The sequence below is a fragment of the Delphinus delphis genome, chromosome 5 (genome assembly GCF_949987515.2).
Source record: "Delphinus delphis chromosome 5, mDelDel1.2, whole genome shotgun sequence".
Classification (NCBI taxonomy): Eukaryota; Metazoa; Chordata; class Mammalia; order Artiodactyla; family Delphinidae; genus Delphinus; species Delphinus delphis.
The window spans coordinates 19,856,612-19,882,720 of NC_082687.1; the positions used below are offsets into that span (position 1 = coordinate 19,856,612).

The 26,109-nt window shown below is 38.2% G+C and overlaps 1 protein-coding gene across 5 annotated transcripts in view; it reads right to left on the bottom strand.

Annotated features, from left to right (window-relative positions):
• The window catches only part of SLC39A8 (solute carrier family 39 member 8), a 76,311-nt gene that overhangs the window by 13,602 nt on the left and 36,600 nt on the right, over positions 1-26,109 (bottom strand). The gene's annotated exons all lie outside the window — the stretch shown is intronic.

The following is a 26,109-nucleotide window of genomic DNA, read 5'->3' on the forward strand; positions in this document are numbered from 1 at the left end:
ATGGCCATGACTCTTTAGATACAACACCAAAAGCATAATCCATGAAAGAAATAATTGATAGCCTGGACTTTATTAAAATTTTAAAACTTCTGCTTTGCAAAAGACAATGTCAATAGAATGAGAAGACAAGCCACAGAATGTGAGAAAATATTTGTAAAAGACACATCTGATAAAGGACTTAAAATATACAAGGAGGTCTTAAAACTAAACAATAAGAAAACACAAAACCCTATTAAACAATGGGCTAAAGACTTTTACAGACACTTCATCAAAGAAGACATACAGATGGCAGATAAGGATATGACATCATATGTCATCAGGAAAATGCAAATTAAAGCAAGATAACACTACACACCTATTAGAATGGCCAAACTCAGGAACACTGACAACACCAAATACTGGCAAGGATGTGGAGCAACAGGTACTCTCATTCATTGCTGGAGGGAATGCAAAATGGTGCAGCCGCTTTGGAAGACATTTTGTCAGTTTCTTATAAAACTAAACATACCCTTCCCATATGATTCAGAAATTATGCTCCTTGGTGTTTACCCAAAGAAGTTGGAGACTTATGTCCACATCAAAACCTGTTGTTTACAGCACCTTTATTCCTAATTGCCAAAACTTGGAAGCAACTAAGATCTCCTTAATTAGGTGAATGGATAAATAAACTATGGTACATCCAGACAACGGAATCTTGTTACACACACCCCCAAATGAGCTATCAAGCCATGAAAAGACATGGATGAATCTTAAATGCATATTACTAAGTGAAAGAGGCCAATCTGAAAAGGCTACATTCTATGATTCCAACTATTTGACATTCTGAAAATGGCAAAACGGGAGACAGTAAAAAGATCAGTGGTTGCCAGGAGCTGGGGAAAAAGAAAGGGATGGATAGGTGGAGCACAGAGAATTTTTAGGGCAGTGAACATACTCTATATGATACTACAATGGTGGCTATATTACACATTTGTCGAAACCCATGGAATGTACAACACCAAGAGTGAACTATAAACTATGGACTTTGGGCGCTTATGATGTGTCAATGCAGGTTCATCAATTGTAACAAAGGTACTGACTTGCTGGGGGATATTGATAATGGGGGAGGCTAGGCAAGTGTGAGGAAGGGGATATATGGGAAATCTCTGTACTTTCTTCTCAATTTTGCTATGAACTTAAAACTGCTCTTAAAAAAAAATTACTTGGAATCTGACTTCAGATTCCTTATCTGTAGAATGGAGAAAATACTACTACTAACTTCATAGGATTGTTGTGATGATTAAATAAGATGTTTATGAACTGCTAAGTGCTCCGTGAATAGTTATTACTGTGTCGCACAGATCATTTTACCTAACAAAGTACAGATGAACACAGTATTATTAAAAGGAAGAAAAACAAAAACTGCCTAAGAGAAAAGTGTGCAAGACAGAAGATTGCTCACATATGATCCCTGAATAAATTCAGGAGCATATTGATCAAGATGATTGGAGAAAATAGGAGAAAAAGTAAATCTACCCAAAAAAGAGCTTTAGAGAAGTGAGAGGGTGCAGTGACACGTGTTAAAAATAAACAAGGAAAACTTTTAACAAGGGTGCTTGAGCTTGGACATAAATATACACTTGAAGAAAGCTACTGAGCTTTCAACTACTGGAGTTCAAGGTGTATGAAAGAGTCAGGAGGTTAATTAGCCAGAAGGTAAAACCCACTGTGAAATGTATGCAATCTAAATTAGTAAGTTTATATGAGTCAGATAACTGACTGGTATAGGAAGAAAGGAATCTCTAAGATGTAAAGTAGTATCTTGCGTATTCAGCATTTCACAGTTTACAAAGCACTGGCATATATTAGTGTCTTCGTTTCCTGTTGACCTTTACAACATCCTCATGAGTAAAACAGAACAGATAGTAGTATCCTAATTTTAGAGATGAGGAGAATGACTGTCTAAGAATATAAATGACTTGCTCGACATCACACAGGAGGTGTTGGGATTAGGCTCCTTAATTAGTTACCAAACACCTATTTTAAAGCAGGCAGGAATGGTGCTAGGAACCGAGGACAGAAATATAAATAAAAGATGTTTATTTTACTATAAATTCCAGCAAATTCCATGTTGCTGGAATTTATAGTCCAAACTCAAACTTCAGGCCCATGACAATTAATTCCCCTCTGCCCTTTTAGAATGACTCTCCACGCTCTCGCCCCGCTCTCTGTCCTGAAGCTGTTTTCCTGAATGGGCCACTGCTACAGGCTTCTTATCCTCTGGTTTCCATTTGAAATAGACCACTGGGAAGCCCCAGAGGGAGCTTAGGGGGAGAAAGAAAGGAGAAGTCAGGGTACTTATTCCTCTGATACCCCTTTGTGTGGTCACCTCAAGCTGTCAGTGACCCTCAAATGGAGAATACAGCTCTTCTCAAGACAACTCTCTTCCCAGGTTCTAGTAACTGCTCCTTCTTCGCCATCCTTTGGGCCCAGGGGTGGTAACAACTTTACCATTACTGGTCCCTGGGTCATGCGCTACTCTTATAACCCACTCACACCTTATAAATAAATCTTCCTCAAATTATTCTAATCTGAGTAATCCATCTGTTTCCCATTGGGATCCTGATAGAATCACTGGTACTGGAAGTGGCCATAAAAAACAGACCCCCAAAAATGGAATTTAATTGGGTTTTTCATATATTCAAAGTATGGGGAAGTGGGACATTGGTTGCCCATGGGTGGGCTTCAATTTTCAATGAAGCCCAGAACATGAAAGCACTCTGCAAGCTCTAGGCTATATTGCAAGCTTTCCTGCCAGTTGGTTCTTAGGACCCAGCAGAGCCAGTGGAATTGGAATAATCTGTGGCAGACAGAGATGCTGAAAGGAGCCTTCTGGCAATCCCTGATCAGAGAATCACAGTGCAGACCCTTAAGATGTTAGGTTAAAGCCATGACCTTTTTTGCCATAAACTATTCTTTATCTCAAAAGCAGTTCCTTGCTTGTTCCTAGGTCCTTCTAGAGACTTACCTTGTGCCCATGGAACATCTAGTGGCCCTGAGATCATTCCCAGCAAGCCATAAATCAGCTGTTCCCACCAGCATTCCATCATTAAATTGTATATACGAGTACAAGCCCACACCAGTCTTGAAGACACAAATTGCAATGGCAGTCGATTCAGACTCTCATAATCTAAACCTCATAGTTCATCTCTTTCCCCTTAACAACAATAAGGCTACATGGGGCATTTCCTATAGCCAGTTAACTGTGAATAGTGAGTGTTCCAGCACCAACCAGCTATACAATCTTACTCACAATGAACTTAAAACAATAAAGATAAATCCTCCAAGTGGGCAGAACTTTTGAGTGTTGTGTTGAACTTCCTGTAGAAGTAATGGCCTGAGATATACATCTACTCTAACTCATGGGTGGGTGCTAAAAGAGTTGGCCAGGTGATCAGAGACTTTCAAAAAACAAAACTGGAAACTGCTGGCAGAGATCTGGAAAAAATATATAGATGGACCTCTTGTAAAAGGCACAGAATATGAAGACAATTCTATTCCATTAAATCTCTTAAGAGCCTATCACTGAGGATGCTCTCAGTAATAAAGTGAGCGAGAAGACCTGACTATAAATGTCACTTGGTATCTTTCATTGGCCATCCCAATGTTTGCTTAATTTATCCCCCAGGCTCCCTCCTTGAGGGGCAACTTAGGCTGGCTATGTCCCTAATTAAAGGTCACTGCTCCACTGAACAGTGGCTTTCTGTCCAAGATTAGTTCCCTCCCAGTTCTAGTAGCTTCTTCCTTCCCCTTTCCCTTTGGACATAAGATTGCTAACTGCTCCACCATTTCAAGCCCCAGGTTTACTGTACTCTCCCCTGTGGTTCACCCACAACTTGCCCAGAGTTTTGTAAACTGCCCTTTTTCTATTTTTTATTTATCCTTGAAAGTGCCACCTCATTCTGGAAAGGACACGACTGATTCAAAGTTAAATGCTCACTCCACACACAACACTCACAGACTCTTCATATACTATCATGTATATTTGAACAGGAAAACTTACAAAAAGGATTAAATAGACACAAAGATATAAAGAGTTAAAGGCACTATACAAATATAAAATTTCGATGGGCTTTGCTTTTATGGCTATATTTTCAAGAGATTTCAATGGACTTTATAGCTGGTGGTTCCTTTGTCCTTCCTCTAGCCCTTAAGGGTCAGTCTCAGCTCGCTATAACCAAAATCAGACTTCATATGAGAAAAGAGAAATTAATTTTATCTTTAATGCATATAACCAAATATAATTCAAATGCACTTAGTCTCTAGTCATTTGGTTTCAAGACAAACCTCATAACTATTTTCAAAACTCTCTTTGCCAATGAAAATAACCATTAACGAGAAAATAATAATTTCCCGAAAGCTTGAAAATTGTTTCCTTTCCCTCCATCCCTTCTGTGAGAGGTGATTGAAGTTATTTAGCTCTTTAGGAGTTGAAATAATTGTCTTTCATTTGCAGTTGGGACCATATCATTTTACTGTCCTGATAAAAATAATTTAGGAGAAATCTGAGGGGTTTTCAAGAAATTATGTTACTATTTTGCCAATGGAACTTAGAGTATATACTAATTAAGTATTTACAGTTACCCTAATGGACTACTTACGCCTCTCTAAAAGGATGCCTACTGTTACTACAGATGGAGGAGGGCATTAGTGCTCTGATACGTTTGAGAAGCAGGATATCGTTTCTTAGAAAAAGCTTACATGATGTACTCCCCAGCCCACACAACTCTCATTGTTACTGAGAAGCCTTAAAGGAAGTCAGAGCACCAGGAAATTGGTTAAATTTTCATTTAAGTTGGAGAAATTTGTTGCGGGGCTCCTGAAAAATGGGGTTCCCCAACGGCAGGGATATCTACATTGCTCAGCATCAAGTCTCCCAGAATAATTCAGAGGAGGAAACAGGAGTAGGGTGGGATGTGGTAGAGGAACCAATGCCATGCAGCAGCTGCCTGTGTTGTAATTACCATTTGACATGAATTATGTGAAAAGAACTGAAATAAAGAAGATCCCACCCAGTGTACTACAAGTGATTGACTATCGAGCCCTGCAAAAGACGAGGGCAGGCTGTCTGATTGGCAGAGATCTAGAAACGCAAGCCTCTTAGAGCAAGAAGTCTGGGAAAGTGATAAGAGGCAAGGGGTGACAGGTGACAAGAGGGACAAGAGCAAGTACCAACCACAGTCACCACGACAGAAGAGGTGATGAGGACCACAGGCGGGCCACTAAGAAACAGGCACTCTGCCAGTAGAGAAGAAGGCGAGCAACAGAGGGTTAGAAATAACCCTGTTCTCTGAAGAGGCAGCCGGCCCCGGTCTATATTTCAACAGTTTAGAAAAACAGAGCATCTCTACTTTGTATGTGGAGAGTGAGGGGTGAGAACGACAAAGGGGATAAGGGTACCAGAACCTCATTCCCTCTTAAAGATGCAAATGGATACTCTGAAGATTTGCTCACCAGTTTAAGAAATTTGTATTGAGGTATAGTTGATTTACAATATTGTGTTAATTTCTGCTGTATGGCAAAGTGATTCAGTTATACATATATATATATACATTCTTTTTTAATATTCAAGAAAAGACATTTGATAGTGAGGAATTGAGCATGAAAGACACAGGATGTACTCAGGGAACTCAGAACAGTAAAGTGATAATAGTAGTAGCACAAGTCATTAGTAGTAAAGTCATTTAATCTTCACAATAACCCCATGAGGTTATTAGTTCCATTTTATAGATGAGGAAATTGAGTTATAAAGAGGTTAATTAAGTAACTTGCCCAAAGTCACACCTCTAGAAAGGAGCAGAGACAGGATTTAACCTTCTATGCCAAACAAACTACACCTGTGATCTCCAGAAAATATGGGGTTTTATTTTCTCTTATTCACTCCTGTTCATCCAGTATCTAGCACTGCAGGCACTCTGAACATTTGTTGTCTGAATAAATGAAGGTCAAGTAATAGTAAAAGTACATTTTCTCTCATGACAGGTTCACAAATCATTGTCACATGAAGCATCTATTCCAGTCTTTCCAAAGAACAAACATAAGGGCAGTTACACAACATGGGTAAAGGGTGCATGGAAAAATGTTCATTAATCAATTCCAAACTGGTTCATCTACATTAAAAAAAAACACTCTGAAAGTGCAGAAGTGTTTTTTTCTTTGCTTGTTTTGTCACCAATTCTTTAACGTCGTGGAGCCAGATCAAAAGCTCCTTGTGGACAAGGATTTTTTTTTTCATTTCAGCCCAAAGTTTAACATTAGTAGGTGTTCAGTAAATTTTTCTTTTAAATAAATCAAGGGGAGGGGGGGGTCTTGTTTTGCTGAACTGGATGGAGTAATGGGATGCCAAATCACATCCTAGTCAGCAGACATCAGTGCTTCCACATCCGTCCCGGTGACCTCCAAAGGGCAGAAGACTTTTACCAGCAGCCGCCTTGCATCTAACTCGAGGATACTTACACGTTTTTCAGAAGATTGTTGGAGGAAGGGGGCAAAATATCATAGTAGCAACAAAGGTGACTAACACTGTTGAGTGCTTACCATTTGCAAGGTACTCTGCTAAACGCCATGAGCTGAGCACCTCTAACATCCAATCACAGATGCAGTAATGCAGGTACTAGAGGTAAGGGCTGGACCAAAACCACACAGCTAGAGATGGAAAAGCCATTGAACCCAGATGATTTGACTCCTAAGCCCACGCAATAAAAGGCAGAGAAGACTGCTCAAAAGGACTGAGTTTTTCCAGATAAGAAATTCTGTGTTCAGTAATTTATTCCTATGATAATGGGTTATTTTATTGTTGTTGCCAGTCTCCATCATGGAAGGTGCCTGTAATTCAAGTACCTCTGGGTTTTTGTTTTTTGGGTTTTTTTTTGCAGTATGCGGGCCTCTCACTGTCGTGGCCTTTCCCGTTGCGGAGCACAGGCTCCGGACGCGCAGGCTCAGCGGCCATGGCTCACGGGCCCAGCCGCCCCGCGGCATGTGGGATCTTCCCGGACCGGGGCACGAACCCGTGCTCCCTGCATCTGTAGGCGGACTCTCAACCAGTGCGCCACCAGGGAAGCCCATACCTCTGGTTCTGAGTAGAATACACTAAGCTGATGTTTTGGGGTTTGCTAACACTTCAGACACACTTAAAATAATACCTCCAATCACTGAGGGAATAAAACACCATCTTGGGCTTTCAAATCTACTCCATATCATCTGTTGTTTACAGACTGCAGTATGGATAGGAACTATACAGTTGTTTTTTGACTGTCTCTTCCTGAATCTGTTACATTTAATTTAATAAAATGTAATTTTAGAACCAGAGGCTTATTTGAGATTATCGATACTTATTTAAACGTTAAAACACAGTAACACTTACTTTGAAGGAGTTCCATCTAAAATTTTCTCCAATGTCATTTCATGCCAGCATCCCTTGTGCCTTGGCTACTCTGACTTCTTTCAATTCCTAAAACCCACCAAACTCTTTCCCACCCTGGAGACTTTGTGCTGGCTGTTTCCACAGCCATGACCGTCTTCTCCCTGACCTTTGCATAGAGAGCTGCTTCCTACAGTTCAGATTTTAGCTTAAATACGTTCCTGACCACCCAAACGAGCTGCCCAGACATCACCACATTTCAATTCCCTGCACAGCGTCTGTAACCCTATAATGTTGGGCTATGTACCCACTGGAACAAAAACAGTGCCAGAGATCAGAGACATTTTCTGTCTAATTTGCCACAATATCTCCAGGGGGTGGAACAGAGACTGGCATTAGGCATGTGATCACAGGATACATGACAAGTGAATGAGCGACAGAATGAAAAACTAAATACCATACTCCTGCCCATTAATACAGCTTTACTGATTTGACCTACAGACCAGGATGTCATTCAGAATGTGAAATGTTACCACAAAAGAAGGCTCGGTTTAAGATTGCCTTTATTGTTTTAATATATAAGTTGCATGACTGAAATTTTGGTCCAAGTCAGAAAAACTACAAAGAATCCAGAGAAATTTTCTGCAAAATGATGCCCTCCCAGTAAAGGATCTTTGAAATTTTACTTTCCAAATGTAAAACAATCTCTAGATTTGTTTGTTTTGCAGCCTAGAAAACTATTGATGATCCCTCACTTCAGTTTTTCTGATATGTATTTTATAACCTAGTGATAAAAGTAGATAAACTAGAAAGCATCAAACCAGAGACCTGCATGGTTTACTGAAACTTCAAAGGTGATCTTTATTGGTGCTTTCTCGGCCATTGAATTTTTTTCTTTAATCTGCCTTCACTGAGTTGCTATAAAGGTTTAATAAAGTCATGCTCATTAAGCAATTTGATATCCTCAGTAGAAGAAGATTCAATAAAGTTTGTTCTTTTTTTTACTTTTAATGCTCTGATACCTGATATCAGAAATAAGAAGCAAAAAGAACCACTTTAAAAAGAAATGGGGGGGTTTTCCCTGGTGGCGCGGTGGTTGAGAGTCCGCCTGCCGATGCAGGGGACACGGGTTCGTGCCCCGGTCCGGGAAGATCCCACATGCCGCGGAGCGGCTGGGCCCGTGAGCCATGGCTGCTGAGCCTGCGCGTCCGGAGCCTGTGCTCCGCAACGGGAGAGGCCACAACAGTGAGAGGCCCGCGTACCACAAAAAAAAAAAAAAAAAAAAAAAGAAATGGGGGCTCACACATTGAGGTTTCTCCTTTTCACTGATAAGAACTCAAACATACAATAGATCTGAATAAATTGGGCCACTGATCAACACGGTGAACAAAGTTAAAGACAGTTTGAGAAAGTCACCACTTAATTAACAAAAATGAAGAGTCATTAACTTAATTGCACTGAGATCCTCAAAAAGGGACTGAAATCCCCTATCTAAAAAGCAAGCACATGGTAAAATCAAATTCCACCACCCAATAAATGATCTGACTGCAACCTGATGGTAATTTATTAAGACTGAACACGTAATTTGGTCTTTAAACACCTTCAATTATTTTCTATTCACTAAGATAATCAGTGAAGTATTTCTAGTTATAAAAGTGTTTTGTGTGATCTGGACATTTGCCTCAGACATAAAACTGAATAGATAGGAATATATAGGCAGATAAACATCTCTGTGTGTGTGTGTGTGTGTGTGTGTGTGTGTGTGTGTGTGACAATCTGCTAATGCTCTACTACAGAGTGTAGTAGTGTTAAACTCAGAAAAAATCTTGGCAAGACCACACTTCATTTGCAAGATACTTTAGCTTTGTGATCTTTCTAATTTAGGATTCTTATTTTTGAAATATATAGAATAAATATAATATGGAATACTAGAATATAGAATAAATTCTGCCTCCCCAATAGCCTCTCCTTGGGACATGAATTTTACTTATTACAATAAAACATCTCATGCTTTGGCAAATTTTCCATCATGCAATCCACTGAGTAAAAATTACTCACCGGGTCTTGATCCAGTATTCCCAAACTGCAAGATGCAGCATGTAAAAAATATAGCACCACATAAATATTTTCAAATGAGCAAACAGCAAAATTTTTTTTAAAAAGAGACCAATTTTGGCAAGCCCAGTGTTTATGACATGGACATCTTTTATAATTCAACCTTTAAAAAAGCCTGAAAAAGCTGATGTTAAAGGGACACCAGCAATAGAATATATATTTACATTTTTCCATTGCTTATGCTAGTTTGCATAATAAAATTAAGCAACTCTTTCTGATGCCCGGAATAATTTACTTGAACCTCGTAATTTTTTTCCTCATTTTTCAAAAGAAAAATGTATTGGCATTCATCCTCAATTTTTTTTATCAATCAGCATATGCACAACAAAGCAACACAGCAATTCTTCATTATACTAATGGGGGAAAAATTAACTTGACATCAAGCCTAATTGAGTAAAACCTCACTAATTTTAAATAGGGATAAGTCCTGCCTGTTTAGTGAAAGCAATTTAGTATAGAACATGTTTAGATAAATACACTTTTATAGCTTTCCAGAATTCACACTCACAAATAGCTTCCACAGCAAGCATGGGGTGTGGTAGAGGGCCTTCAGAAAACCTGCCACGTTGTATGGATAAGATTAATGTAGCATCTCAATTACAAATAACAACTTGGTGTTTCTTGAGATAACTTGAAAACTTTAGGTGCATCTTCCTAACAAATTATTTCAAAAGCAATTTTTATAGAGGATGCCAAAGTACTCTACGGCCCAGTCTACAAGCAAAATGTATAACAAATCATACATTATTAACTATGACAGGTTAGCAGAGTCAAATTTAATGAGGTTTCACTCTGCAGGCAATCCTCAAGTTGCACTGCAAAAGTTCATTTGTAAGTTCATGGTTAGAAATCAGAACCGATTAGAGCAACGTTCCCGTTAGGAAGGTCGTGTCATGCCTATATACGGAAGGAACATGGGTTTGGAACTCAAGACCCCAGGAGGGGATCTCATCATAACTTTGCCATTTATTATCTGTGTGAACCTGTGTGAGTTTTTTAACTTAACTGAGTCTTAATTAAATCTGTAAATAGACTTAATACCTATTTCCCAGGACTTCTGTAGGAATTAAACATAATAGCTGTAAGGCACCTACTACAGTGCTCTCTACTCCCACCCCTGGGCATTTATTTTCTTTTATCAAGTATCTCTCTATATCAGAGACGATTAGCTGGGAGGTTGTAAGGGTGTTTCAGTTGTAGGGGTGTACACACTTTAAATTGGATGTAATAATTGGTGGGTCTGTACATTCTTCTGTTGCAAAAGTTCATGCATTTCATCAAACAGCTTCCTAAGGGGGATTCTTAAGACCTGTTCTACAGGGGTACTTGCTTAAATTTTTAAAAATTAGAAATGGCCAAATGCTTACAAACAATAATTGGTAGTACCCTCCGCACCTATTTCATCCTATCTTATTTACTTAGCAATCTCACACCTATCCTTCACAATTGGTACAAGCATCATCTTCTCAGGAAAGCATCTGGGACCACTTCATCTGCATCACTTCCCACTCCAACATGTGCCACATCTTTCTCAGCACAGCAACTTGTGTATACATCTACTAGAGTACTCATCACACCACACTATAACTATTTTTACATGGATATACCTACCTTTAAGGAATTCCAAGTACATGGTAGATTCTTAATAAGTGGACAGAATTTTTTCCCACAAAAAATGTATTTATATTTGTTCATTAAAAGTAGTCAAAAAACACTAATTCAAAAAGGTAAATGTACCACAATGTTCATAGCAGCACTATTTACAACAGCCAAGACATGGAAGCAACCTAAATGTCTATCAACACATGAATGGATAAAGAATATGTGAGATAGATGATAGACAGATACATACATACATACATACACATGATGGAATACTACTCAGCCATAAAAAATAATGAAATTTTGCCATTTGCAGCAACATGGAAGGATTTGGAAGGCATTATGCTAAGTGAAATAAGTCAGACAGAGAAAGACAAATGCTGTATGAGATCACTTATATGTGAAATCTAAAATACACAACAAACTAGTGAAAATAACAAAAAAGAAGCAGACTCACAGATACAGAGAACAAACTAGCGGTTACCAGTGGGGAGAGGGAATGGGTGGAGGGGCAATATAATAGGGGTAAGAGACCAAAAAAAGGGTTATTATGGGATTATATGAAGACATCTGTGTGAAACTTTTGAAAATTAAAAAGCACTATAGAATTTAAAGAACCTTTCATTCAACAAAAAAATTGTTTTTAAAAAGTAGTCATTTTAACTGATGAGAAATATGCACATCAGAAAGCAACATGGCTTTGGTAAAAGAACTTTGAGTTTGACAGATCTAATTTCAAAAAAATCCTAACCTCTCTGAAATTCAGTTTCCTCATCTGTGAAATGGAGATAATCACACCTACCAATCGAGGCTGTACATGAATAACATCTGTCTAGTACTCAGTATATTCCCTGCACAAGATCTACACCACCAACATCACACCACTAACTACCACCATCACAATTATTGCTGTTAATTATGCAGGAGTGACAGGTAACAGAAATCTAACATGCTTATTGATGAATTGTTCTACCTGACACTGACTATGGCTCACAGACCAGAGAAAAGAAAATCTGTGCGGGGACAGCTTTCAGGAGGCAGAGCGCAAAATGATATTTTTGGAACTTCATACACAGGAGCAGGCTACTTTCATATGTGACCCCCTGGTTCCCAGAACCCTCCAAAGGTTGCAGGCATGCTGTTCTCGGGGTCTGCAACAGTGTGGGAGTCTACCCAGGTGGAGTATCACCGTCTCCGCCTTGCACCTATGCAGAGTATTGCTTGAGTTTGTGAGTCCAGGATGTAAAGGTCAACATTTCCACCCCTGAAAGTAAGGACACAGGCTCAGGGTTGAGAAATCTGCCTTTCTACCCAGCAATCTGTTATCATCTCTAATCCCCTCTTAACTACATTAACAGAGAACCTATTCCAAGCTTTTCCTCTCTTCGCCAACCCCATGCTCCTTACTGCTACTTCCCACCTGCCTGAGATGGAGGCATCTGACACACACACACCCCTCCGCCCACAAACACATTCTCCACCTTCCGCTAGATCTTAGCATAAAATCCCTTCTCCTTTTGAAGATCAGCAGTTCCACTCGTGTCCTAATTCTCTTTTAGTTTCTTCTCTAAGAATTTGCTGCATCAGACCTTCTTGCCAGGACTTCCATTGTTCTCTGCTTCCCCAACCTCTGGCTGTCCACTCCAGCCTTTCCTCTCTGTCTGCAATCTCCTTTAGATTAACGAATTCCTGAATCGTCATCCTCCCCTGAACTGCTGTTCTTCCTCATTCTTCTTCCCTTTGATGACAAACTCCTTGAAATAATTCACTTCTCTAGTCTTTTTCTGCATCTATTTATTAAATCTGGCATTTCCTCTCCTTATAGCCTACTGTAGCAAAGTAATCCCTAAGAAGTAGCTATATCTGACTTCAGAAGCATTGAAAATTTATAAATTCTTTACTAAGAACTTTTTGAAAACACCAAGGAAAGACTACTTAGTACACACAGCACCATTCTAAATACCCTCCAGACCTCTCCTCCTGACCATAGTTTCAGCTGTCAGGGCAGAACCTCCAATCTCTACTTTCTTGAAAATTCTTCCAAATTTTTCTCTCCCCCCGCCCCCCACACACAGCAGTTCTCCATCTTCAGATAAACTTATTATTATGGAAGCTGATTGATTATTCTCAATCATTACTCTGTGCTGGGGCAATGCAAACAAAGACATATTATCAAGGAGAGTCTGCAGTATACTGAAGGTCTATGAGGTTTCTTCTCTTTACTGCTGGAAACATAGCACCACTCCATCCCACCCCAGCCCCTGGCCATTCTCTTCTACATTCCTCTCCAATGTCCCTGAGGACAGCATTGCCCACTGCATGGGATTTTGTGCACCAAAGTGTCTTCTAATGAACTTCGACGCTGAGAAGTTTTGGTCTAAAGGGAAAGCAAATCAACCTCAAAAGTCAACTGCCTTCCTTATCCTTTATTCAAACTTGCTATTTGGTTTTATTCTCTGCAAACTTCCATGAAAACCCTGTTCTCAACTCTTTTGGAAACCTTCATTAATATAACTCTTGACTATAAATTGCTCCTGCACTGAAGTAATCCATCTATTTTTGAACCTTCAAAATGTACCCCACCATATTTTCACAGAAAACCCACTGCATAAAATGCTTTCCTCCTTCCAGTTGACTTGTGCTTATAAACCTGACATATGAGCCCACAACTTTGTACCAGGCTCCCTACTCGAAATCAAGAGCTGCCCAATCAATATTCTGCCACTGAAATAGAGAACGTTGTGGCTTTGAGGCCACACACAAGGTTGGCTACTGCTGCTCTCACTTAATCCCCATAACTTCTCAGGAAGATGGTCATGTTTGGTAGTATGGACGTGGTTGTAATAAGATTTAATATTTACTTCATAGCTGTATGTTTTCATTACTTTTAAAATATTTCATTTTGTTTGTAATAATCCTGATTGGTAGAGACTTTTGCCAATTTAAAGATGAAAAGAAATAGTTTTAGAAAAGTAAAGTAACCTGAGTAGTGGTAAAGTATAGTTGATTTACAATGATGTGTTAGTTTCAGGTGTACAGCAAAGTGATTCAGATAATATGTGTGTGTAAACATATATGTATATTCTTTTACAAAGTCGCTTCCATTATAGGTTATTACAAGATATTCAATATAGTTCCCTATGCTATACAGTAGGTCCTTGTTGTTTATCTATTTTATATATAGTAGTTTGTGCCTGTTAATCCAAACTCCCAATTTATCCCTTTCCCTTCCCTCCCCTTTAGCAACCATAAGTTTGTTTTCTGTGTTTCTGAGTCTATTTCTGTTTTGTAAATAAGTTCATTTGTATCATTTTTTAGATTCCACATATAAGTGATATATGATATTTGTCCTTCTCGGTCTGACTTACTTCACTTAGTATGATAATCTCTAGGTCCATCCATGTTGCTGCAAATGGCATTATTTTGACTCAAGTTCTTCTGACAAAACAAAGTTGCTCTAACTTTCATGTTACTAATCAATTAACACCTACTGAATAATACTGTAGTTTGGAAATGACACAATTTTTGCCAGAAAATATTCTTATTTATTCATTTAGTCTTTCACTCTGCTTTAAGAGTCCTCAATTGTAAAAGTAAAAAAAAAAACATTCTTCTCAGAAAGAGAGAAGCATTGCAGATTCTTAACAGAGATACATTTTTCCTCCTGGATTTCTAAAATTTTTAAATAACAAACATTTTTTTTAAGTTTTTAATTAAAATTTATAAAATAAAAAAATTAAAATAAAAAAATTAAGTATAGATTATCCATACTTTATAGTACAGAAAAAGAAAAAAATTCCAATAAAGTTCAACATTGAGAAAAACTCTTAGTAAATTCTGAATATGAGAGAAGTTTCTTGATCTAATTAATGGTATCTATTGAAAAAAAAAAAAAACTAAAGCCAGCAACCTACTGAACTTAGAAGTGTACCCATCAAAGTCAGAAACAAGATGAAACACCAGCTATCACTACTTCTACTCAGCATTATCCTGTGAATCCTTGCCATTGTAATAAGAAAAAAAGAGTTGTAACAACTGTAAAAGAAGAAAAAATTTGCTTCTTTGCTCATTGACATCTACACAGAAAATCTAAAAGAGTAAATAAATAAAATACAAAGAATTGCAGGAGAGTTCAGCAATACTGCAGGTTTAAAACCAATATACTGAATTCAATGTACTACTATATAATAACTAATTAGAAAATGGAATAGGAAACAACACCTTGTATAATACTTGCAGAGCTACAAAGTAATTAGGAATAAATCTAACAGAACACTCTAAAGACATTTTTATAGAAAATTACAAAACAAAGAAAATCTGAAATCTCATATAAGATGTTAGCTGCCCCTCAACTGATCTCTAGGTTCAATGCACTGTCAATAAAAATCCCCAAAATATTGATAGGGAAGAACAAAGATAACTTTCAGTGAAAACAACAAGGTGAAGAGCCTTGTCTTGGGGCATTCTATGTTCACTACAAATTATAATAATTAAGGTACTGTGGTCATAAGGCAGAAATTTTTTAGACAAATGAAAGACAATAAAAAGTCTAGTATAAACACATTGATATATAGAAACTTGACATATGGCAGAGATAAGATGATCTATTCAATAAAAGAAGCTAGGCTAACTGCTTATCTATACAGAAAGCAAAAAGTGTCTCTTTTTTTATATACAAAAATAAATTCCACATGGAATATTAAACCTTTTGGAAAAAAATACAGAAGAATATCTTCTTTACTTTGGCAAAGGGAAGCTATCTTAAGCAAAATACAGAAAGTAGAAAGCTTGAATAAAAGTATTGATATGTTTGACTACATTAAAATTAAAACTTTTAAAAAATAAAATATAAACAAAGTGAAAAGAGAAGTCAGAGACTTTGAGAATATATTTGTAATCCATTTAATCAATGAAGATTAGCACCCAGAATATATACAAAACTCCTACAAATGACAAAGATTATCCTTGACTAAACTTTAGTCAGGATCCTCTGAGCCCTGTTCTCAACTAGACCTCATTCATGGGCTTCTTTGCCCCTCCTTCCAGAGTCCAGTTGTAGCAAGAATCCTGCTAAGTCAATTTAGTAAGAATCCCCATATTCTTGATATCTGATCATCTTGGCCTGCCTTTAGCAAGAATGCTGTCAAGTTGGTTTAACAAGGATCCCTCTTACTCTTGATGTCTCCTCTTAGTAATTCTCTATCCACTGACAACCTCACTCTGCTTGTTAGCCATAAATCCTCAGCTGTCTTTGCTATATTCCGAGTTGAGCCCCATCTCTCTACTCTACTGTAATAGAGTTGACCCCTATCTCTATAATCTTGAATAAAGTCTTCCTTGCCATTTTAACAAGACTCAGAATAAATTTTCTTTCATACAAATCAATAAGAAAAAAGATAAGCAACTCAACTAAAAATCTGTGACATAGATGAACAGGAAACACAAAAGTAAAATGGCCAATAAGCATATGAAGAGATGCTCAACTTCACTAGTAATCAGAAACATACAAAGGTTAATCACAGAAAGATACCGTTCCAAATTCATTAAATAAGCAATAGATTTTTTGAAGTCTAAAATTTCCAACAATTGCTAAAGAGGTGGAGAAAATGTGAATTGTGCTGCTGCTGAGAGTGTAAATAAGCATAACAGTTTAGAGAGCAACTTGTTGTTCTTCAATAAAATTACATACGTGTGTACTGTATGACCCATTTCTTACAAGTCTAGCTATGTACCCCAACCTTTCTCACAGAGTTTCTGTGAGACAGTTAAACACGAGTGCCTTAAGGCATCCATAGTATACAACAATAAATTATTTTCTTTTCTGTGCACTTTTCCATACATATGTTTTGCCTCCATAAAAATGTTTTCATTTAGAGAAGAAGTAATCATCTTTCCTCCTCCCCTCCTTCTTCCAGAGTTCTCTTTCCAACTGCTTCATTTCTGTTAATCACACTATAATTTTTTCTGAAACACAGGCTCATGCACTCATTTTTGGTCTTTCCATCCCAGAAGACCAACTCTTGCCAAGACAGGCCAATACTATCTGGAACTCTTATCAAATATGTCTTTCTTTTTTTCCCACCAACATCAAACAGATCTTCTGTTTTCTCTCTCACTCTGCATTTTGTAAATCAAGTTGGAAACCAAGCAGTTTTTGGCATCTTATCCTGATAAGTCATAAAAGGTTTCTGTCCACTATGAGTAGTACTCTTTTTGAGTGAATTTTTAATGATTCTTTGGCAAACAGTATGTGGGACAGAAATCAGTCAGGATTTCTCTGGCAATTTCTAGGGAGGTTGAGAAGACTTCTCTGGGAATGTCTCACTTTTGAATGCCTTTTCTTTCTTTTTTTTACTTTAAGATATTCATTATTTAACAGAAATTAAATTGTGTGTGTGGTCCATTTACAAAGGCAAAAGAAAACCCTAAAACTCTAAAAGTTATACCCAGAACTCAAAATTTCATAACATTTTAATTATGTTTGCATACAAATGGTTAAAATTATAAACTCTACAAAAAGTATTAACCGTATAAATGTTTATGAGTAACTAAAATATTCCCTTTTCATTTGGATATCATAGCAGTCCCTGACTGAGACCCTTAAGCAACTGTTTGTCCTTCAAATAGATTAAATAGTACAGATTTGGGTACATTTCAAAGCACTTTCACGTACTGTACATTACCTTATTCGATTCTCCCAGCTGACCTAAGAGTCGGTAGTACAGACTCTTTCTCTATGAATTTGCTGTGTCAATGGTGATGCTACCAGCCTCCCTGTGTGAAAACAGGGATGTCTTAGCTGGCCAAATGACTGGCTAATTTAAGGAACAACGATAACCCTAAATCCTTCCTTACACTTGGTATCAACTAAAATGTTTCTGCCAAATTTACGTATTTGGTGCTTTTTTTTAAAATTAATTAATTTATTTATTTTTGGCTGTGTTGGGTCTTCGTTTCTGTGCGAGGGCTTTCTCTAGTTGCGGCAAGTGGGGGCCACTCTTCATCGCAGTGCGCGGGCCTCTCACTATCGCGGCCTGTCTTGTTGCGGAGCACAGGCTCCAGACGCGCAGGCTCAGTAATTGTGGCTCACGGGCCTAGTTGCTCCGCGGCACGTGGGATCCTCCCAGACCAGGGCTCGAACCCGTGTCCCCTGCATTGACAGGCAGATTCTCAACCACTGTGCCACCAGGGAAGCCCCAAATTTACGTATTTGGGACATGGTCTTATCTGGAAGAGCAAACGTGGTACTTAATGGATAGCTCCCCTTTCTGGCAAGTTGCTCTGGTTGACATTCCGAACCTCTCCACTTTAGTTCTGATTTAATTTAGATTGCAGGTACCATCTCTAGTCACGTGACTTGATTCACTGGTGCTCTATCTCATCTTTCAAATTATCATTTTTACATTTTGTATCACTAAATTTTTCATCTTTAGAATTTATCTGTATAAAATGTCTGTATCCAGATTTAAAAAGTTAACAGCACTAACTACAACTTTTAACTCAATTTTAAAAGATTTTATGCAGCCCAATTATTTCAATAACACGACAATCAAATATCCTCCCTGCATAATTAAGGTGCCATTACTTTCATGTCCTTTCAAATGAACTGAATGTGTCAGAGTATGACAGATACAACTGGATGGATGAGTGTGTAGCTGAACAACTCGGATAGAGAATCTGCAATGCAAAAACTGATAATATCATTCCAGTGGCAAGTTACGTTGGGCTTTAAAGTTTTATTCCAGGGTGAGTAAATGTTTCAAGTTCTCTTAGTCTGACAGAAGTCAGTGGCAACCTTGCAGGCATTTGCATTCGGAAAGTTTTCTTTACTACCAAACAGCCTTCAAGTTTTAAAAATCAAACTTTAATTTCTAGAAAAGGCACTCAAATGTTTTAAAGGGTAAATAATAAAGATGAGAAAGCATGGAATTCTATATGTTTTTATCCTTTCATTGTGGTACTCTATCCCACTGAAAAAAATACAAATCAATACAAAAGCCTTTATGGCGTAGTATAAGAAGCCCTCTTCTAAATGATGATCTGCAAATAATTATGCACATAGATTTAAAAGTTAATCCCACAGGAATGAAAAGTGAAGCGATAGGATCTGATGAGATCACTATGATTAAAAATGTAGGAAAGCGAAGAAAAAAATTTGGTGAATGGAAGAGGGAGGGAAATATACATTGATTGTACACATATAATGTCAGACACATTGTTACATAGTTGGCCTATAGTAAATAATTTTCACAAAAACTTATTAATTTAAGGATTTTTGCTCATTTTACAGATGAGTGAACAAAGACTCAGAGATGTTAACTAACTTTCCCCAAATCATGCAACGTATTTTATTGCCGAGACGTTAACATTGGCCCCATGTAACTCCAAAACCCTTGCTCCCTCCTCCCAGCTGTCCTGCCAAGAAAAGGAGATTCTGAGAAAGCACCAAGAAAATGGTAGCTAAAATGGCAGGAGAAAAATAGCATCGTGTCACAAAAACTATCTAATGAGTAATTCCAAAAGGGAGGAAGTAAGTTCCAGTAAAAAATCTGCCTTTAATATTCCTAGCATTTAGCCAATAATAGGTACTCAGATGTGTGCTAAACTACAGGAATGCCTCAGAAAGGATGAGAATGAGTGTTAAGAATACAGCCTGCTGCCTAGAAAAATCACTTGTATCATTCCAGAGAGAAATTTCAGAGAATAGGTAGTGAATTTCTGAATTACAACAAACATTTCAGGAGATGATGAATAAGAGCAGGGAGCACATAAAAACTAGTCAACAAATGGAAATAATAGGCAGTGTAGTCAGGGTAATGGTTAACCATCCCAGGAGCCAGGAAGCCTGGGCTTAAATCCTAACTTGGTACCCATGTGACCTTGGCTAAGTTACTCAACTTCTCTGTGTATCAGTTTCACATCCTTAAGATGGAGATAGTTACTGTACTCACTTCATACAGTTGTTACTCTGAGCAGTAAATGAGTTAATATATGTAAAGCATTTAAGACAATGTCTGACACATATTCTTATTTCAGTATTAGCTGATGTTTCAAGGAGTTGGACAGTGTAGAGAAGGAGAAGATTTGAGAAATCTTAGGGAGCAGCAGAGTCAGGAAAAAAGAATAGTTTAAGGAAGAACAGACTTTCAATGTTTGTAGACACGAGGAGAAGGAAAGATTCAGGAGAGATAAGTGAAACAGGAAGAGGCCATGGGAAAGATGAGCCCATGTGGAGGAACTGGCCTTAAAAGAAGAGAAAGGATACAAGTTCTGACACAAAAGGGAAGGTAGAGAGCAGATGCACAGAGCACTTTTCAGGAAGTAACAGATGGGGTGAGACAGCAAAGTTCACAGAGATTCCAAATAATCTTCGCAGTCTCCTCCTTAAAGGAAGAAAAGGTTGTAGTGAGAATTTTGTGGAGTAATGAAAAATTTTTTGGAACAGTTATTCTTGAAAATGTGAAAAGGTGTTCACTAAAAATGAATAAAAGTGGACTTAGTAAAGCGTGGGCTAAACTCAGAGCAGATTCAAGTACAAATTTTTATGACTTTCAAAACACACAGACTGCAGCTTGATAAAATAGTCTGTGGGGTGCAAGGAAGCATGGAGATGGATCCAGTGAGAAAACAAATGCCACCAACAACCAAGGTGTACTCAGAATTCCTCCTCATGATTGTGTAGGGCAGTGTTTGCCTCTAACTCAACCAGCTTTTTTGTAAGCATCTGTCAATCAGGACCAATGAAAACCACTTCTTATATAATTTATTACAGGTATCATTTTCAATTTTAACTAATTGTTAGTATAACCCCATAAAAGGAAGTAACTGACTTCTGTTTTTAAATCTTGTGATATTCAAAAACTACCAAATGTAAAACAGGTAGCTAGTGGGGAGCAGCCGCACAGCACAGGGAGATCAGCTCGGTGCTTTGTGATGACCTAGAGGGGTGGGATAGGGAGGGTGGGAGGGAGGCGCAAGAGGGAGGGGATATGGGGATATATGTATGCAAATGGCTGACTCACTTCGTTGTACAACAGAAACTAACACAGTATTGTGAAGCAATTATACTCCAATAGAGATGTATTTAAAAAAATAACTATATGATTTAAAGTAGTGAATAGGTCTTTGGTGAAACATGGCACACTAGACATACATATTTTCCTCTAGTCCCTCCTGAGACTTCCTAAAATTAAAGACTAAAAATGACATAAGTCACAAGGACAGAAAGAACCGAAGACGAGAGCGCTGAGATATTTATTTTGGAGGATGAAAAGAGGAGGATGAGTTCTGACTCCACAGAGGAAGAAAGTCAAAAGAAACAAAGTGATGCAGGGCCCAAAACATCAGAAAAGTTTAGAGAATGGAGGCGGCAACTGCCTCCGAGAGAAAGAGCGGAACTAGAAAAAGGAAATCAGTTGTACATTTATTCAGGGAGCAATAAAACCCCCAGATTATTGCTCCCAAACCAATTCAGCAAGGCAGCCACTCCAAATGATGACTAGAGATTTACCCACTGGGGAAACTGAACCAGAAGAGGCCCTCGATTCAAAGACACAAAGCACTGAAGACAAGGGTATCAAGTCAGATATTCACAGTGCTTCAACCCCTTCCTCTCCCACCCTCCTTCCCAATATGGGCACCATCCTTCCCACCTCTGGGCAAGAATGGAGAAAAACCCATCACGCAAGAGAAAAGAGCAGTAGGCCAGCCCCATACATATACACAGAGCTTCTGATTTGGTTTTTTGGGACTTGAAAAAAGGATGCTTTCCACTTTTGTGTATAATATTTTGGTATATTATACAATACTTCAGTTATGCTATGGAAGGGCAGAAAGTTTGTTCCACCCCACTGATGAATTCTCAGTACTTAGAATAATGCCAAGTGCATATTAGGTACTCAATAAATACTTGAATGAATGAAGTCTTTTTAAAATCTCTTGGACTCTCATGGATACCCCAAGCACCTCAAAGATGTTATCTTTATATTTGTAGAGCATCACTTCCTTTCAGTTATTGACAAAGTAATAACATCACCACACTTCGCAGTTAAATTCCACTTCATTGCACCTCGATTTTAAACATAAAATTCACAATAGTCAGTTTCTAAAAATGGCTGATATTAATTGTTCTTCTATTAGGAAGAATAAGTGGCTCATATCACTTCATATTTAATAACATTCATTCTTAAATGAAAGCACAGGAGGTTTCATTTAGAAAAAGACACTGATTTTGTATTACTGGAGGAATGAGCTAGATGGGCCCTCTAGTGGCCTTGAAGAGCTAAAACTCTCCGAAGTACCTGACATTCCTGAGGAATCAACGTCTATTAAACACAGTCTTTCTGAAGCTGTAGACTCAGGGGGAAAAGACCCACCCGGCTGCAGAGTTACCGCAATGACTTTTCCCTGTGTTTGCGTAGTAGTCAGAGAGAGAAAGGAACACAGCAAGTGTCACAGGGTGAGATGTGAAACATTACTTAGAGGCAATAACGGGGATAACTGGAGAAATGGAATCCTGAGCTCCAGTCTGTCCCTCATAACTGCTTCCTTATTATGCCTCTATCACTGCTACCTTCCCCCCAGAACATGAATGCTCCTACATGCCCGATCTTCCCGGACCGGGGCACGAACTCGTGTCCCCTGCATCTGCAGGTGGACTCTCAACCACTGCGCCACCAGGGAAGCCCCAAAACTATAGTTTTTATATGAGTGAATACAGACAAAATACCAAAGGCAACTCAACTTAAACATTATTGCATTTCTGAGTATTCGGTGATGAACCAAAATTGTCGGGATGAATATTGATAAAGACATCCCTAAGTCATGCATTTTAATTATTCTATAACATTTCTTTTGTTCTTCCTATATTCCAGAAAAACCAAGAATCATGTTGTTTTAATCCAGATTGTCATATAATTTGTGTTCTTTTGATAGCAATGTCAAATTAAACTACTTTTCTTAACTCACTCTTAGATGGTTTCTTATTATCTTCAATTTGGAAAAACTTCACTGTGTCAAAACAGTAAAAACAGGAATCGTCAACAAAATTCTCGGGGCAATGCTTGGGCTTCGAAACAAACCATGAATTTTACATGTCATGTTCAATCATTGTAATGGGGTCACCCAGGTTAAATATATTCTCATCATATAAAATACTAGAAAATATTCTAATTTTATTATTAAAATCAATATCACTCATATTTCTCTACCTATTGTCTCTTAAAGCAATATCTGGACCCTGAAAGCATTTCTTAAATGTCTCTTCTTCCCGTTGTTTTTAATGCGATGTGAAGAGAAAACTGAAAACAACAGTGCGTTGCTCAATTTGTTTAAATCTCTCTTCACTAGAGATTATACCTACAACCAAAACGGCCAGAAAATAGTCCCCAGAGGAAATTAGCATCAGGACTTTTTATGTGGCTCATCAAGGCCTGGTCATGGCTGTCATCCTGGCACACACCTTCTCTACTTCAGGTGGACTTCTCATTCCTAGAAGTAGATTTCAAGACTCCTAGCTTCATTCTGCTCTCTCACTAGACTGGTAGTTTACCCAGGTTTACAATTCCACAGTTGCCTCTGTTCAGAATATTGAAGGTACTGTGCCACTGGTCTCCAGCATTGATGTCAGGAAATCCAACGCCATTCAGCTTCCAGTTCCCTTGTATGGGACCCATCTGATTATTCTCAAAGCTTTTGGAACATTATTTTCCCAGATATTTTCATGGCTGGTTCTTCTCTCTCATTATCCAATTCTCCGCTGACCTCTTAAGGGCCCGTTCTTGATAGATCAAAGAAGCCTCCACATGTCACTGCCACATCACCATGTTTTATTTTCATCAAAATAGTTAATGCTACCTGATATTTTCTTGTTTTACTCTTTTCTATATTATCTCTTTCTGCTGAATAAACTATAAGCTTCACAAGAATTTGTTTGCTTCTGAATCCCCAGTGCCTAGGACAGTGAGCAAGTACTCAATAAATGTTTATTAAATAAATGAATGAAAGCCTGTATATTAGCATTACTACCAGAAGCAGAGAAAGAAGGGCCATTTGATTGATATTTCTAAATTATGTAAAACAGGATCACGTCTAGGACCCCATCTTTGCCACGGTGTTTGTGTTTACAGCAAACATGTCTTCTGGCCACTGTGAATCAGAAACCAGGAGTCCTAAAACTTTAAAACTAAAGTCAAACTTCTGAGCAGATCAATTTTATTTGTTCTCAGAAAGCACTGACCATGGGCCAAAATTATCTTCTTCCCTCTACAAAACTTAATATTTATTAAGAGTTAATGTTATCATCTTGATCCTAGCAGAGCAGTGACATAATGAAGGCAATCCAGCAAGGCAAGTGCAAGCTTCCGCATCAGATGGCCTCAGTCCTGATAGAAGCTTCATCATTAGGAGATGTGTGTCCTTGGGTTTATTTAACCTCTCTAAGCCACAATCTCCTAATTATAAGAGTGCTTGTCTCCTAGGCTACTATGAGAATCAAATGAGATCACTCATCTAAAGTTCTAGGCATAGTCCTTGAACATTTAATAAAGGTTAGCTGTAATTATTAAAGGAAATTATCTATTTGAACATTTACTTATTCTTTGCAAAGTCTTGCCTAAAAGCATCATTCATTATATTGCATGAAATAATTTCCTCTCTTAGCTTAGTGCTCACATAAAACTGCCTTTTCAATCCCTCCTGAGATTTTCCTTAATCGGGTGGGAAGAAGTATAGGACCAATCATATTTTCTTTCCAGAAGGAAACTCAGATCATTTGCGTTAATAACCTCTTCCAAATATCTTTTCTCTGCTTTTGTTTCTTAGCTGACTTCCTTCTGATTTTATTTTTAATTATCATCTTTTATATTGTATTTAACTTTATAGCTTTTGGATCTGTCATTTATGAGCTGAGAGACCCTGGAGAGGTTATTTGGCATCCAAAGTTCCACTTTCTTAATCTGTCAAATGAGACGTGTGTGGACACCCATGACACTAGCATCCCAGTCTCCCTTTTAATGACCACTCTTCTACCGCATCCATATTCCCTTGGGGCCATACAAAGCGCCCAACCCTCTAAGCACTTAGATTAGTCTAGAAGTGGACATCTAATTCAAGCTGGACCAAGGAGACACTCGCCAGAAATTTTGGATTTAGGACTTAAGGAGGCAGGTCAGTTTCCTTCTAGTAGCCGAAATTATAAAACATAAATCCCAGGAGTTGCTAGTGGCTATGTTTCCCGTTTATGAAGGAGCCCGTCCACAGTGAAAAAAGAGAACGACTCTAAGATGCAGAGAGGAGAAGGGAGTGGGAGTCCTAATAATTCTAATGGTTCCAGGGTTGTTGATCTTCCTATAGCTTGGTTATCCCATTAGATAGCCACTATCTTTCCAATAACTTCTCATTTTTGCATACATAATTTGGGTTTGATTTCCAAATAATTCTAATACAAAGAAAATAATCCCTACTTTTAGTTCTAATAGTTCTAATATGTAGTTCTAATATGTAGAAAAGAATCCCTACTTTTAATAGTTGTTATAAAAAGTAAATGAGGGCTTCCCTGGTGGCGCAGTGGTTGAGAGTCCGCCTGCCGATGCAGGGGACGTGGGTTCGTGCCCCGGTCCGGGAAGATCCCACATGCCGCGGAGCGGCTGGGCCCGTGAGCCATGGCCGCTGGGCCTGCACATCCGGAGCCTGTGCTCCGCAACGGGAGAGGCCACAACAGTGAGAGGCCCGCGTACCACACAAAAAAAAAAAAAAAAAAAAGTAAATGAGATAAAATAAGTGCTGGCTTATTATCTGGCATATAATACTTGCTCAAGAAATAATACCTATTAACATTATTTAGAAAATGGGAATGAAAATTCTAAATCAATTAATTAATGAACACAATTTTAATAGCTTACAAGTCTTCTTTCAGTTTCAAAATCACCCAAAGGGATTCTTTGGTTTTGTATCTCGAAAGAATTGCAAAATAAGAGAAATGCTCTAAATTAATT